Here is a 16,613-nt window from a genome sequence, read left to right as displayed (position 1 = left end):
TACGATACTTTACGTTTTCTTTTTTCGAGGGGGGGGAGTGCTTGTCCATTCTCGGTGACTGGAGAGTGTGCCTTGTACAAAAGTCGGTTTGGGTTAAAAAAAAAAAAAAAGTGACATGGTTTCTATGTACATAAAGATACTCTGTTATAGGTGAGTCTATGTTCCAAAAGTGTATGTGCTATAGATACATAGACAGACGAATAGATAGATATACGGGTAAAGACATAAGTGGATGGATAGACTGACGATGGATGGGGAGAGAGAGAGAGAGAGAGAGAGAGAGAGAGAGAGAGAGAGAGAGAGAGAGAGAGAGAGAGAGAGAGAGAGAGAGAGAGAGAGAGAGAAAGAGAGAGAGAAACCTAAAGCTAAAACGTAGAGCCCTAAGTAATCTAAATCTTTGTTATAACATGAAAGACAAGTTCACGCACTGCTTGTTGCAAGAAATACTTCAAATGTGAGTAATATAGATGAGAAATATAGATCCTTCCACTGATTGTGTTTCCTCACTAAAAACGCCAGTCTAGTATGGATTTAATGTTCAGCCAATGACGTCGTCACTCAGCATGAAATGTCATAATATGCTCTCTCTGGGTACATCAAGGTCCTTCCTCGCGGCTTGTTGGTATAAAAGCAGGAGGTACGAGTGTTCTTTACCTCACTCTTACTGAGTCTCCTGCAAGCACCAGACTACCAGCAACCACAGGTGAGCACTTGGCAGAAATTCAACAGAGATGTCTTGATATTTACTATCAATGTTTGGATGATTTTATTACCACTTCTTATGCACTTGGAATCCTATACCGTTTACTGTCAAGATAACCAGAAGATGTTTGTATATGGCTAGAAAGCGAGACGTGTAGTCATTTGAGAGATGGGATCAATTCAAATAAGTATTTGATTTGTGAAAGAATAGGATTTAGAAATTCACTCTCTCCATATGATGTTGGTGATGATATGATAACCTTTGTGTTTCTCAGACTGTTTATAAGTTCTTTCAATTTGAACATAACTCTGTCTTAGGGGAAATTAACCAATGGATATTGACTTTCCTCTTGATGGTGAGGTTATCATTATCTCGACTTCACTGTGACTTGCAGCAAAGAATGGTACTCCACCTATGCCTTACTGGTGCTAGGACCATGGGAGGTGATTGAAGCCAGTCTATATCTACATGATATGGCCACGAATATCTGAGATCAATTGTGTCAAAAGTTAATGCTCTGCGAAGCAAAAAATATATCTAATTTGGATTTCTACTTTACGAACTAACATTAATGCAAACCGTAAAAAGAACTGTACTTTCATCAACGTTAAAATTTTACCTTGCACCATTTAAGATCTCTTATTATCACGTGCTTTGGTAGCTACACCCAAGTTCTCTTAAACATCTCACTTCCCAGTTCAATATCTTTCCACTCCACGTGTTCCTGCTGCAGGAGGAGAGACAGAAAGTCGTCAAGGGTCATGGTGTTGCAACCCTGAGCTCCCCTGAATGTGGCACCTTACCTAGTATAGTCTTAAGATGATTAGAAACTTGACTGAGTGATGCCAAGTGGTGAACCAAAATATCCAATGCATTTAGTGTGTTTCCTAGTTGGGAGGTCGCCTTTTAAAGTTTGAGAAACATCTCAGAAACATTTTTATTTATTTCCCCTCTCGTATTTGTAACTTCATTCTGGAAATCAGTCAAATACTTATACTTGCAAGGTAAACCTAAAGTGCATACGAAATAGCTTTTCAATGTAAACTCCTTTCCATAAAACCTTTAATTCCTTTCGCATGTCCTTTAGACGCTTTCGTTGTTTGATGAATATAGAATAGATTTCCATCTCCCCAGGTTTTAGAAAGATGAACTCCAAGGCCATTGTACTTCTGCTTCTGGTGGTGTTGGTGGCAGCTGCCTTCGTGGAGGCTAGTGATGGTAAGTAGGAGGATGACTTTGATGACCTGTTACTCACCTGACGACTTTAGTAGATCCTTTTCATCTCCTATGCTTTTGAAATATTAGGTCAAGAATGGAATATATTGAATTATATGGTATTTCTAACCAATATGTTCCCTCTTTCTCTTCAGTTTGCTACAGTGACTACCAGTGTACTAACAATGGAGGTTCCTGTCGATCATACTGTGGTGGGCAGCAAGATAATTACCTTTGCGGCCCCGGCTGTACATGCTGTTACAGCTACGGTGGCTAGAAACAGACGAAATGAGGTCCTCATCAAACCATCGATGAGGACCAAGTACTGTTGCATTAAGATCTCCGATGCTTCCAGTTTTCCCTAAATGGATTTTTTGATGACGACGATGAGTAGGAACCTACATAAGGTTCATCTGCTTGGCATGCAAATGATTCGGACCCCTTCACATGTGTGTAACTGTTCCTCTCTTTCTTATGCACATTTTCACATCTCGGTGAAAATACAGAAAATGATCAAGTTTTCTTTTTCTCGAATTCCTCTCTCGCTTTTTCATTTCCAGAGATGATATATGTTGTAAACCATTGAGTTGAAAATGTCATCTGTCTCTCGTGGTATAATTCAGTGTATATCAATAAATCTTTCATACTTATATAAGTTTTCAATTGTTGCCTTTTATATTCATCTCAAATCTCTTAGAGTATTGGAAACATAATACAACCCACATATCTCTTCCGTGTCGTAGAAGGCCACTGCGTGGAGCGGCAGTGGGTAGGTTCTGGGAAGCTTCTCCTCTTGTATTACTTTGCAAAAGAAAGAAAAGATGAAGCCAAAAGAGAACTTTTTTTCTTAACTCGCAAGACATGATCATTAACCTGTTTCGCGAGAGGGAGGTTTGCTTTCCTTGCAATACTCACGACAGCTAGAGAAAGGGGGAAGTGGATGTGACTTTCCTCTGTTCCTTGTGTTATCTCCTTAATGCAGGAAACGGTGAATATATATATATATATATATATATATATATATATATATATATATATATATATATATATATATATATATATATATATATATATATATATATATATATATATATATATATATATATATATTGAACAAAGAGAAAAATGAAACACGATGAGTTCCCAAAGGTACTTTCCTGTTGTGATGTTCACATCGTCATGACATATACGACAAGAATGAGATAAAAGACATAGAAGTCCACTGTTATACAAGGAAGAGACATAGCTAAGACGCCATTGGTTAACAAACGTTTCAGTATAGTGGTTTTCGGGTTGGTGTTGGTCTACTGACATCATGCCTGTTATAAAATTTTATTACGTTGACAGGAAAGGAACTCTTTAAAAAAAAAAAAATTTGCTTATGAAAAAGCTATTAAGTTTGTATGCACCTTCACTAAAGTGTTTTGCATCAAATGATAGATTCAATTACATTTCTCGTGGTAAAGGAGTTACTGGAGATCACAAATTTTACGTTACTCTAGTTAATATAACGGTCATGAACTTTTACATGATCAAATAAAGCATTTGATTCTTGTCCTATTCTGATAAAACATTTATGTTGATGAAGTCAAAATAAACATCCTTACCAGTCTGCCTAACAAAATATATTACATCTTTTACAAGGGACTCTGTAAACACATCCCGCACACTTTACTGGTGTATTTTTGATTAAGACATTCTTTATGTTACTATTATATTCCTGAAGGCTACATTTACATTAAACCATTTAAACAATTTGCGAAATAATGTAAGATTATCACTAAGGGGAAAACTAAAATATTCTTGGTATCAAGGGAAGGTTCAGGTTTAACTCTATAAAATGATTTCTTTCCCAACTTAAGGGATCTATCAATGAAATATCTTGGATACTGCAACTTCGAACCAAAATAATGTATCTTAAACACATCAGCATTAGATTACGGACTGCATATACGAATTGCCCAATTAGAACACCGACTACAGCAATGGTAGTTTAACTCTGTCATGTTGACTTTAATAACAATGAATATTTGGTGGGAGAGGACAGGTTCTTTAGGGCTTGTCGGGTTATTTATGTCTGTGGGCATTCCTTCAGTATTATTTTTGTTGAGAATAGAGAGAACCGTAAGTTTGCTGAAGTGTGGCTCACAGGTTTATGGTTAGACATTATGTGGTTTCAGTGAAAATGTACAATGCTGTTAAAAAGAATAAAATGTCGAACATTTTGCACTGATAGCTAGGCTAATGGAACCATATTTCTTGAATCATAATATGTAGGAGGTTTGTCTCGGCTTTTGCTTGGTAACTATAATTGTTCTGAATGCTTTGTTTGTGTTGGTTTACAGCTCTGTTATATTTGTTTTTGAGAAGGTGGAAAACCAAGAAGGTGAGGCGTAGTTTAAGGTGGAGCCGATGAATTGTTTGCAGAGGATGCTAATGGATTCATTTACTCGTCCACTCTTGTGCCAAACAGTGTCATGGAAGCATTAACTTTGTGTATCTTTTTTGTGTTTGTGTTTTGGTTTCTGGTGTGAAAGTTATGTGTGTATCGTAAGTAATGTTTACGATACTTTACGTTTTCTTTTTTTTTCGGGGGAGGGAGGGGGCGAGTGCTTGTCCATTCTCGGTGACTGGAGAATGTGCCTTGTACAAAAGTCGGTCTGGGGTTAAAAAAAAAAAAAGTGACATGATTTCTGTGTACATGAAGATACTCTGTTATAGGTGAGTCTATGTTCCAAAAGTGTATGTGCTATAGATACATAGACAGACGAATAGATAGATATACGGGTAAAGAGATAAGTGGATGAATAGACTGACGATGGAGGGGGATAGAGAGAGAGAGAGAGAGAGAGAGAAAGAGAGAGAGAGAGAGAGAGAGAGAGAGAGAGAGAGAGAGAGAGAGAGAGAGAGAGAGAGAGAGAGAGAGAGAGAGAGAGAGAGAGAGAGAGAGAGAGAGAGAGAGAGAGAGAGAGAGAGAGAGAGAGAGAGAGAAATCTAAAGCTAAAACGTAGAATCCTAAGTAATCTAAATCTTTCTTATAACATGAAAGACAAGTTCACGCACTGCTTGTTGCAGGAAATACTTCAAGTGTGAGTAATATAGATGAGAATTATGGATCCCTCCACTGATTGTGTTTCCTCACTAAAAACGCCAGTCTAGTATGGATTTAATGTTCAGCCAATGACGTCGTCACTCAGCATGAAATGTCATAATATGCTCTCTCTGGGTACATCAAGGTCCTTCCTCGCGGCTTGTTGGTATAAAAGCAGGAGGTACGAGTGTTCTTTACCTCACTCTTACTGAGTCTCCTGCAAGCACCAGACTACCAGCAACCACAGGTGAGCACTTGGCAGAAATTCAACAGAGATGTCTTGATATTTACTATCAATGTTTGGATGATTTTATTACCACTTCTTATGCACTTGGAATCTTATACCGTTTACTCTCAAGATAACCAGAAGATGTTTGTATATGGCTAGAAAGCGAGACGTGTAGTCATTTGAGAGATGGGATCATTTCAAATAAGTATTTGATTTGTGAAAGAATAGGATTTAGAAATTCACTCTCTCCATATGATGTTGGTGATGATATGATAACCTTTGTGTTTCTCAGACTGTTTATAAGTTCTTTCAATTTGAACATAACTCTGTCTTAGGGGAAATTAACCAATGGATATTGACTTTCCTCTTGATGGTGAGGTTATCATTATCTCGACTTCACTGTGACTTGCAGCAAAGAATGGTACTCCACCTATGCCTTACTGGTGCTAGGACCATGGGAGGTGATTGAAGCCAGTCTATATCTACATGATATGGCCACGAATATCTGAGATCAATTGTGTCAAAAGTTAATGCTCTGCGAAGCAAAAAATATATCTAATTTGGATTTCTACTTTACGAACTAACATTAATGCAAACCAGTAAAAAGAACTGTACTTTCATCAACGTCAAAATTTTACCTTGCATCATTTAAGATCTATTATTATCACGTGCTTTGGTAGCTACACCCAAGTTCTTTTAAACATCTCACTTCCCAGTTCAATATCTTTCCACTCCACGTGTTCCTGCTGCAGGAGGAGAGACAAAAAGTCGTCAAGGGTCATGGTGTTGCAACCCTGAGCTCCCCTGAATGTGGCACCTTACCTAGTATAGTCTTAAGATGATTAGAAACTTGACTGAGTGATGCCAAGTGGTGAACCAAAATATCCAATGCATTTAGTGTGTTTCCTAGTTGGGAGGTCGCCTTTTAAAGTTTGAGAAACATCTCAGAAACATTTTTATTTATTTCCTCTCTCGTATTTGCAACTTCATTCTGGAAATCAGTCAAATTCTTATGATTGCAAGGTAAACCTAAAGTGCATACGAAATAGCTTTTCAATGAAACCTCTTTTCCATACATCTTCTAATTCCTTTCGCATGTCCTTTAGATGCTTTCGTTGTTTGATGAATATAGAATAGATTTCCATCTCCCCAGGTTTTAGAAAGATGAACTCCAAGGCGATTGTACTTCTGCTTCTGGTGGTGTTGGTGGCAGCTGCCTTCGTGGAGGCTAGTGATGGTAAGTAGGAGGATGACTTTCATGACCTGTTACTCACCTGACGACTTTAGTAGATCCTTTTCATCTCCTATGCAGTTGAAATATTAGGTCAAGAATGGAATATATTGAATTACATGGTATTTCTAACAATATGTTCCCTCTTTCTCTTCAGTTTGCTACAATGACTACCAGTGTACTAACAATGGAGGTTCCTGTCGATCATACTGTGGTGGGCAGCAAGATAATTACCTTTGCGGCCACGGTTGTACATGCTGTTACAGCTACGGTGGCTAGAGGCAGACGAAATGAGGTCCTCATCAAACCATCGATGAGGACCAAGTACTGTTGCATTAAGATCTCCGATGCTTCCAGTTTTCCCTGAATGGATTTTTTGATGACGACGATGAGTAGAAACCTACATAAGGTTCATCTGCTTGGCATGCAAATGATTCGGACCCCTTCACATGTGTGTAACTGTTCCTCTCTCTCTTATGCACATTTTCACATCTCGGTGAAAATACAGAAAATGATCAAGTTTTCTTTTTCTCGAATTCCTCTCTCGCTTTTTCATTTCCAGAGATGATATATGTTGTAAACCATTGAGTTGAAAATGTCATCTGTCTCTCGTGGTATAATTCAGTGTATATCAATAAATCTCTCATGCTTATATACGTTTTCAATTGTTGCCTTTTATATTCATCCCAAATCTCTTAGAGTATTGGAAACATAATACAACCCACATATCTCTTCCGTGTCGTAGAAGGCCACTGAGTGGAGCGGCAGTGGGTAGGTGCTGGGAAGCTTCTCCTCTTGTATTACTTTGCAAAAGAAAGAAAAGATGAAGCCAAAAGAGAACTTTTTTTCTTATCTCGCAAGACATGATCATTAACCTGTTTCGCGAGAGGGAGGTTTGCTTTCCTTGCAATACTCACGACAGCTAGAGAATGGGAGAGTGGATGTGACTTTCCTCTGTTCCTTGTGTTATCTCCTTAATGCAGGAAACGGTGAATATATATATATACATATATATATATATATATATATATATATATATATATATATATATATATATATATATATATATATATATATATATATATATATATATATATATATATATTGAACAAAGAGGAAAATGAAACACGATGAGTTCCCAAAGGTACTTTCCTGTTGTAATGTTCACATCGTCATGAGATATACGACAAGAATGAGATAAAAGACATAGAAGTCCACTGATATACAAGGAAGAGACATAGCTAAGACGCCATTGGTTAACAAATGTTTCAGTATAGTGGTTTTCGGGTTGGTGTTGGTCTACTGACATCATGCCTGTTATAAAATTTTATTACGTTGACAGGAAAGGAACTCTTTAAAAAAAAAAAACATTTGCTTATGAAAAAGCTATTAAGTTTGTATGCACCTTCACTAATGTGTTTTGCATCAAATAATAGATTCAATTACATTTCTCGTGGTAAAGGAGTTACAGGTGATAACAAATTTTACGTTACTCTAGTTAATATAACGGTCATGAACTTTAACATGATCAAACAAAGCATTTGATTCTTGTCCTATTCTGATAAAACATTTATGTTGATGAAGTCAAAATAAACATCCTTACCAGTCTGCCTAACAAAATATATTACATCTTTTACAAGGGACTCTGTAAACACATCCCGCACACTTTACTGGTGTATTTTTGATTAAGACATTCTTTATGTTATTGTTATATTCCTGAAGGCTACATTTACATTAAACGATTTAAACAATTTGCGAAATAATGTAAAATTATCACTAAGGGGAAAACTAAAATATTCTTGGTATCAAGGGAAGGTTTAGGTTTAACTCTATAAAATGATTTCTTTCCCAACTTAAGGGATCTATCAATGAACTATCTTGGATACTGCAACTTCGAACCAAAATAATGTATCTAAAACTCATCAGCATTAGATTACGGACTGCATATACGAATTGCCCAATTAGAACACCGACTACAGCAATGGTAGTTTAACTCTGTCATGTTGACTTTAATAACAATGAATATTTGGTGGGAGAGGACAGGTTCTTTAGGGCTTGTTGGGTTATTTATGTCTGTGGGCATTCCTTCAGTATTATTTTTGTTGAGAATAGAGAGAACCGTAAGTAGCGTTTGCTGAAGTGTGGCTCACAGGTTTATGGTTAGACATGATGTGGTTTCAGTGAAAAGGTACAATGCTGTTAAAAAGAATAAAATGTCGAACATTTTGCACTGATAAATAGGCTAATGGAACCATATTTCTTGAATCATAATATGTAGGAGGTTTGTCTCGGCTTTTCCTTGGTAACTATGATTGTTCTGGATGCTTTGTTTGTGTTGGTTTACAGCTCTGTTATATTTGTTTTTGAGAAGGTGGAAAACCAAGAAGGTGAGGCGTAGTTTAAGGTGGAGCCGATGAATTGTTTGCAGAGGATGCTAATGGATTCATTTACTCGTCCACTCTTGTGCCAAACAGTGTCATGGAAGCATTAACTTTGTGTATCTTTTTTGTGTTTGTGTTTTGGTTTCTGGTGTGAAAGTTATGTGTGTATCGTAAGTAATGTTTACGATACTTTACGTTTTCTTTTTTTTTCGGGGGAGGGAGGGGGCGAGTGCTTGTCCATTCTCGGTGACTGGAGAGTGTGCCTTGTACAAAAGTCGGTCTGGGGTTAAAAAAAAAAAAAAGTGACCTGGTTTCTGTGTACATAAAGATACTCTGTTATAGGTGAGTCTATGTTCCAAAAGTGTATGTGCTATAGATACATAGACAGACGAATAGATAGATATACGGGTAAAGAGATAAGTGGATGGATAGACTGACGATGGATGGGGAGAGAGAGAGAGAGAGAGAGAGAGAGAGAGAGAGAGAGAGAGAGAGAGAGAGAGAGAGAGAGAGAGAGAGAGAGAGAGAGAGAGAGAGAGAGAAATCTAAAGCTAAAACGTAGAATCCTAAGTAATCTAAATCTTTCTTATAACATGAAAGACAAGTTCACGCACTGCTTGTTGCAGGAAATACTTCAAATGTGAGTAATATAGATGAGAATTATGGATCCCTCCACTGATTGTGTTTCCTCACTAAAAACGCCAGTCTAGTATGGATTTAATGTTCAGCCAATGACGTCGTCACTCAGCATGAAATGTCATAATATGCTCTCTCTGGGTACATCAAGGTCCTTCCTCGCAGCTTGTTGGTATAAAAGCAGGAGGTACGAGTGTTCTTTACCTCACTCTTACTGAGTCTCCTGCAAGCACCAGACTACCAGCAACCACAGGTGAGCACTTGGCAGAAATTCAACAGAGATTTCTTGATATTTACTATCAATGTTTGGATGATTTTATTACCACTTCTTATGCACTTGGAATCCTATACCGTTTACTCTCAAGAACACCAGAGATGTTTGTATATGGCTAGACAGCGAGACGTGTAGTCATTTGAGAGATGGGATCATTTCAAATAAGTATTTGATTTGTGAAAGAATAGGATTTAGAAATTCACTCTCTCCATATGATGTTGGTGATGATATGATAACCTTTGTGTTTCTCATACTGTTTATAAGTTCTTTCAATTTGAACATAACTCTGTCTTAGGGGAAATTAACCAATGGATATTGACTTTCCTCTTGATGGTGAGGTTATCATTATCTCGACTTCACTGTGACTTGCAGCAAAGAATGGTACTCCACCTATGCCTTACTGGTGCTAGGACCATGGGAGGTGATTGAAGCCAGTCTATATCTACATGATATGGCCACGAATATCTGAGATCAATTGTGTCAAAAGTTAATGCTCTGCGAAGCAAAAAATATATCTAATTTGGATTTCTACTTTACGAACTAACATTAATGCAAACCGTAAAAAGAACTGTACTTTCATCAACGTCAGAATTTTACCTTGCATCATTTAAGATCTCTTATTATCACGTGCTTTGGTAGCTACACCCAAGTTCTTTTAAACATCTCACTTCCCAGTTCAATATCTTTCCACTCCACGTGTTCCTGCTGCAGGAGGAGAGGCAGCAAGTCGTCAAGGGTCATGGTGTTGCAACCCTGAGCTCCCCTGAATGTGGCACCTTACCTAGTATAGTCTTAAGATGATTAGAAACTTGACTGAGTGATGCCAAGTGGTGAACCAAAATATCCAATGCATTTAGTGTGTTTCCTAGTTGGGAGGTCGCCTTTTAAAGTTTGAGAAACATCTCAGAAACATTTTTATTTATTTCCTCTCTCGTATTTGCAACTTCATTCTGGAAATCAGTCAAATACTTATACTTGCAAGGTAAACCTAAAGTGCATACGAAATAGCTTTTCAATGTAACCTCTTTTCCATACATCTTTTAATTCCTTTCGCATGTCCTTTAGATGCTTTCGTTGTTTGATGAATATAGAATAGATTTCCATCTCCCCAGGTTTTAGAAAGATGAACTCCAAGGCGATTGTACTTCTGCTTCTGGTGGTGTTGGTGGCAGCTGCCTTCGTGGAGGCTAGTGATGGTAAGTAGGAGGATGACTTTCATGACCTGTTACTCACCTGACGACTTTACTAGATCCTTTTCATCTCCTATGCTTTTGAAATATTAGGTCAAGAATGGAATATATTGAATTATATGGTATTTCTAACCAATATGTTCCCTCTTTCTCTTCAGTTTGCTACAATGACTACCAGTGTACTAACAATGGAGGTTCCTGTCGATCATACTGTGGTGGGCAGCAAGATAATTACCTTTGCGGCCCCGGCTGTACATGCTGTTACAGCTACGGTGGCTAGAGGCAGACGAAATGAGGTCCTCATCAAACCATCGATGAGGACCAAGTACTGTTGCATTAAGATCTCCGATGCTTCCAGTTTTCCCTGAATGGATTTTTTGATGACGACGATGATTAGGAACCTTCATAAGGTTCATCTGCTTGGCATGCAAATGACTCGGACCCCTTCACATGTGTGTAACTGTTCCTCTCTCTCTTATGCACATTTTCACATCTCGGTGAAAATACAGAAAATGATCAAGTTTTCTTTTTCTCGAATTCCTCTCTCGCTTTTTCATTTCCAGAGATGATATATGTTGTAAACCATTGAGTTGAAAATGTCATCTGTCTCTCGTGGTATAATTCAGTGTATATCAATAAATCTTTCATACTTATATACGTTTTCAATTGTTGCCTTTTATATTCATCCCATATCTCTTAGAGTATTGGAAACATAATACAACCCACATATCTCTTCCGTGTCGAAGAAGGCCACTGAGTGGAGCGGCAGTGGGTAGGTGCTGGGAAGCTTCTCCTCTTGTGTTACTTTGCAAAAGAAAGAAAAGATGAAGCCAAAAGAGAACTTTTTTTCTTATCTCGCAAGACATGATCATTAACCTGTTTCGCGAGAGGGAGGTTTGCTTTCCTTGCAATACTCACGACAGCTAGAGAATGGGAGAGTGGATGTGACTTTCCTCTGTTCCTTGCGTTATCTCAATGCAGGAAACGGCGAATATATATATATATATATATATATATATATATATATATATTGAACAAAGAGGAAAATGAAACATGATGAGTTCCCAAAGGTACTTTCCTGTTGTAATGTTCACATCGTCATGACATATACGACAAGAATGAGATAAAAGACATAGAAGTCCACTGAGATACAAGGAAGAGACATAGCTAAGACGCCATTGGTTAACAAATGTTTCAGTATAGTGGTTTTCGGGTTGGTGTTGGTCTACTGACATCATGCCTGTTATAAAATTTTATTACGTTGACAGGAAAGGAACTCTTAAAAAAAAAAAATTTGCTTATGAAAAACCTATTAAGTTTGTATGCACCTTCACTAATGTGTTTTGCATCAAATAATAGATTCAATTACATTTCTCGTGGTAAAGGAGTTACTGGAGATCACAAATTTTACGTTACTCTAGTTAATATAACGGTCATGAACTTTAACGTGATCAAAAAAGCATTTGATTCTTGTCCTATTCTGATAAAACATTTATGTTGATGAAGTCAAAATAAACATCCTTACCAGTCTGCCTAACAAAATATATTACATCTTTTACAAGGGATTCTGTAAACACATCCCGCACACTTTACTGGTGTATTTTTGATTAAGACATTCTTTATGTTATTGTTATATTCCTGAAGCCTACATTTACATTAAACGATTTAAACAATTTGCGAAATAATGTAAAATTATCACTAAGGGGAAAACTAAAATATTCTTGGTATCAAGGGAAGGTTTAGGTTTAACTCTATAAAATGATTTCTTTCCCAACTTAAGGGATCTATCAATGAACTATCTTGGATACTGCAACTTTGAACCAAAATAATGTATCTTAAACTCATCAGCATTAGATTACGGACTGCATATACGAATTGCCCAATTAGAACACCGACTACAGTAATGGTAGTTTAACTCTGTCATGTTGACTTTAATAACAATGAATATTTGGTGGGAGAGGACAGGTTCTTTAGGGCTTGTTGGGTTATTTATGTCTGTGGGCATTCCTTCAGTATTATTTTTGTTGAGAATAGAGAGAACCGTAAGTAGCGTTTGCTGAAGTGTGGCTCACAGGTTTATGGTTAGACATGATGTGGTTTCAGTGAAAAGGTACAATGCTGTTAAAAAGAATAAAATGTCGAACATTTTGCACTGATAGATAGGCTAATGGAACCATATTTCTTGAATCATAATATGTAGGAGGTTTGTCTCGGCTTTTCCTTGGTAACTATGATTGTTCTGGATGCTTTGTTTGTGTTGGTTTACAGCTCTGTTATATTTGTTTTTGAGAAGGTGGAAAACCAAGAAGGTGAGGCGTAGTTTAAGGTGGAGCCGATGAATTGTTTGCAGAGGATGCTAATGGATTCATTTTCTCGTCCACTCTGGTGCCAAACAGTGTCATGGAAGCATTAACTTTGTGCGTCTTTTTTGTTTTTGTGTTTTGGTTTCTGGTGTGAAAGTTATGTGTGTAGCGTAAGTAATGTTTACGATACTTTACGTTTTCTTTTTTTTTCGGGGGAGGGAGGGGGCGAGTGCTTGTCCATTCTCGGTGACTGGAGAATGTGCCTTGTACAAAAGTCGGTCTGGGGTTAAAAAAAAAAAAAAGTGACGTGATTTCTGTGTACATGAAGATACTCTGTTATAGGTGAGTCTATGTTCCAAAAGTGTATGTGCTATAGATACATAGACAGACGAATAGATAGATATACGGGTAAAGAGATAAGTGGATGGATAGACTGACGATGGATGGGGAGAGAGAGAGAGAGAGAGAGAGAGAGAGAGAGAGAGAGAGAGAGAGAGAGAGAGAGAGAGAGAGAGAGAGAGAGAGAGAGAGAGAGAGAGAGAGAGAGAAGAAATCTAAAGCTAAAACGTAGAATCCTAAGTAATCTAAATCTTTGTTATAACATGAAAGACAAGTTCACGCACTGCTTGTTGCAGGAAATACTTCAAATGTGAGTAATATAGATGAGAATTATGGATCCCTCCACTGATTGTGTTTCCTCACTAAAAACGCCAGTCTAGTATGGATTTAATGTTCAGCCAATGACGTCGTCACTCAGCATGAAATGTCATAATATGCTCTCTCTGGGTACATCAAGGTCCTTCCTCGCGGCTTGTTGGTATAAAAGCAGGAGGTACGAGTGTTCTTTACCTCACTCTTACTGAGTCTCCTGCAGGCACCAGACTACCAGCAACCACAGGTGAGCACTTGGCAGAAATTCAACAGAGATGTCTTGATATTTACTATCAATGTTTGGATGATTTTATTACCACTTCTTATGCACTTGGAATCCTATACCGTTTACTCTAAAGAACACCAGGGGATGTTTGTATATGGCTAGACAGCGAGACGTGTAGTCATTTGAGAGATGGGATCAATTCAAATAAGTATTTGATTTGTGAAAGAATAGGATTTAGAAATTCACTCTCTCCATATGATGTTAGTGATGATATGATAACCTTTGTGTTTCTCAGACTGTTTATAAGTTCTTTCAATTTGAACATAACTCTGTCTTAGGGGAAATTAACCAATGGATATTGACTTTTCTCTTGATGGTGAGGTTATCATTATCTCGACTTCACTGTGACTTGCAGCAAAGAATGGTACTCCACCTATGCCTTACTGGTGCTAGGACCATGGGAGGTGATTGAAGCCAGTCTATATCTACATGATATGGCCACGAATATCTGAGATCAATTGTGTCAAAAGTTAATGCTCTGCGAAGCAAAAAATATATCTAATTTTGATTTCTACTTTACGAACTAACATTAATGCAAACTGTAAAAAGAACTGTACTTTCATCAACGTCAAAATTTTACCTTGCACCATTTAAGATCTCTTATTATCACGTGCTTTGGTAGCTACACCCAAGTTCTCTTAAACATCTCACTTCCCAGTTCAATATCTTTCCACTCCACGTTTTCCTGCTGCAGGAGGAGAGGCAGCAAGTCGTCAAGGGTCATGGTGTTGCAACCCTGAGCTCCCCTGAATGTGGCACCTTACCTAGTATAGTCTTAAGATGATTAGAAACTTGACTGAGTGATGCCAAGTGGTGAACCAAAATATCCAATGCATTTAGTGTGTTTCCTAGTTGGGAGGTCGCCTTTTAAAGTTTGAGAAATATCTCAGAAACATTTTTATTTATTTCCTCTCTCGTATTTGCAACTTCATTCTGGAAATCAGTCAAATTCTTATACTAGCAAGGTAAACCTAAAGTGCATACGAAATAGCTTTTCAATGTAAACTCCTTTCCATAAAACCTTTAATTCCTTTCGCATGTCCTTTAGATGCTTTCGTTGTTTGATGAATATAGAATAGATTTCCATCTCCCCAGGTTTTAGAAAGATGAACTCCAAGGCGATTGTACTTCTGCTTCTGGTGGTGTTGGTGGCAGCTGCCTTCGTGGAGGCTAGTGATGGTAAGTAGGAGGATGACTTTCATGACCTGTTACTCACCTGACGACTTTAGTAGATCCTTTTCATCTTCTATGCTTTTGAAATATTAGGTCAAGAATGGAATATATTGAATTATATGGTATTTCTAACCAATATGTTCCCTCTTTCTCTTCAGTTTGCTACAATGACTACCAGTGTACTAACAATGGAGGTTCCTGTCGATCATACTGTGGTGGGCAGCAAGATAATTACCTTTGCGGCCCCGGCTGTACATGCTGTTACAGCTACGGTGGCTAGAGACAGACGAAATGAGGTCCTCATCAAACCATCGATGAGGACCAAGTACTGTTGCATTAAGATCTACGATGCTTCCAGTTTTCCCTGAATGGATTTTTTGATGACGACGATGATTAGGAACCTACATAAGGTTCATCTGCTTGGCATGCAAATGACTCGGACCCCCTCACATGTGTGTAACTGTTCCTCTCTCTCTTATGCACATTTTCACATCTCGGTGAAAATACAGAAAATGATCAAGTTTTCTTTTTCTCGAATTCCTCTCTCGCTTTTTCATTTTTAGAGATGATATATATTGTAAACCATTGAGTTGAAAATGTCATCTGTCTCTCGTGGTATAATTCAGTGTATATCAATAAATCTTTCATGCTTATATACGTTTTCAATTGTTGCCTTTTATATTCATACCATATCTCTTAGAGTATTGGAAACATAATACAACCCACATATCTCTTCCGTGTCGTAGAAGGCCACTGAGTGGAGCGGCAGTGGGTAGGTTCTGGGAAGCTTCTCCTCTTGTACTACTTTGCAAAAGAAAGAAGGAAAGATGAAGCCAAAAGAGGATATCTTTTCTTTTCACTCAAGACATGATCATTAACCTGTTTCGCGAGAGGGAGGTTTGCTTTTCTTGCAATACTCACGACAGCTAGAGAATGGGAGAGTGGATGTGACTTTCCTCTGTTTCTTGCCCGATCTCGTTAATGCAGGTATATATATATATATATATATATATATATATATATATATATATATATATATATATATATATATATATATATATATATATATATATATATAGATATATATATATATATATGTATATATATTACTGTCCCCGAAACGTGTGCATCGGTTTACTCATATCTCCGAGCAATCATGATGCTTAGTAAGGGGTAAAAGATGTAGCCGGAGTTAAAGTCCTGTCGTATCATAGTTTGAAGTTAGGTACGTATGGTGAACACAAACACTT

The 16,613-nt window shown here is 37.5% G+C and overlaps 4 long non-coding RNA genes across 4 annotated transcripts; all 4 read left to right on the top strand.

The window, feature by feature from the left end:
* The first annotated feature begins 629 nt into the window (after positions 1-629).
* Positions 630-2,573, top strand: LOC139746740 (uncharacterized). The gene is made up of 3 exons (XR_011712214.1): positions 630-703; positions 1,838-1,921; positions 2,074-2,573. It is a non-coding gene; the product is annotated as an uncharacterized lncRNA (long non-coding RNA).
* A 2,628-nt stretch (positions 2,574-5,201) lies between these two features.
* Positions 5,202-7,121, top strand: LOC139746729 (uncharacterized). Its single transcript, XR_011712207.1, has 3 exons — positions 5,202-5,256; positions 6,392-6,475; positions 6,627-7,121. It is a non-coding gene; the product is annotated as an uncharacterized lncRNA (long non-coding RNA).
* A 2,560-nt stretch (positions 7,122-9,681) lies between these two features.
* LOC139746686 (uncharacterized) lies at positions 9,682-11,603 on the top strand. The gene is made up of 3 exons (XR_011712194.1): positions 9,682-9,739; positions 10,873-10,956; positions 11,109-11,603. It is a non-coding gene; the product is annotated as an uncharacterized lncRNA (long non-coding RNA).
* A 2,490-nt stretch (positions 11,604-14,093) lies between these two features.
* Positions 14,094-16,016, top strand: LOC139746757 (uncharacterized). The gene is made up of 3 exons (XR_011712221.1): positions 14,094-14,151; positions 15,286-15,369; positions 15,522-16,016. It is a non-coding gene; the product is annotated as an uncharacterized lncRNA (long non-coding RNA).
* Positions 16,017-16,613: the final 597 nt, after the last annotated feature.

Source organism: Panulirus ornatus, chromosome 66 (genome assembly GCF_036320965.1).
Source record: "Panulirus ornatus isolate Po-2019 chromosome 66, ASM3632096v1, whole genome shotgun sequence".
Classification (NCBI taxonomy): Eukaryota; Metazoa; Arthropoda; class Malacostraca; order Decapoda; family Palinuridae; genus Panulirus; species Panulirus ornatus.
Note: the sequence above shows the minus strand (reverse complement) of the source record. Positions and strands in the feature narration are given on the sequence as shown.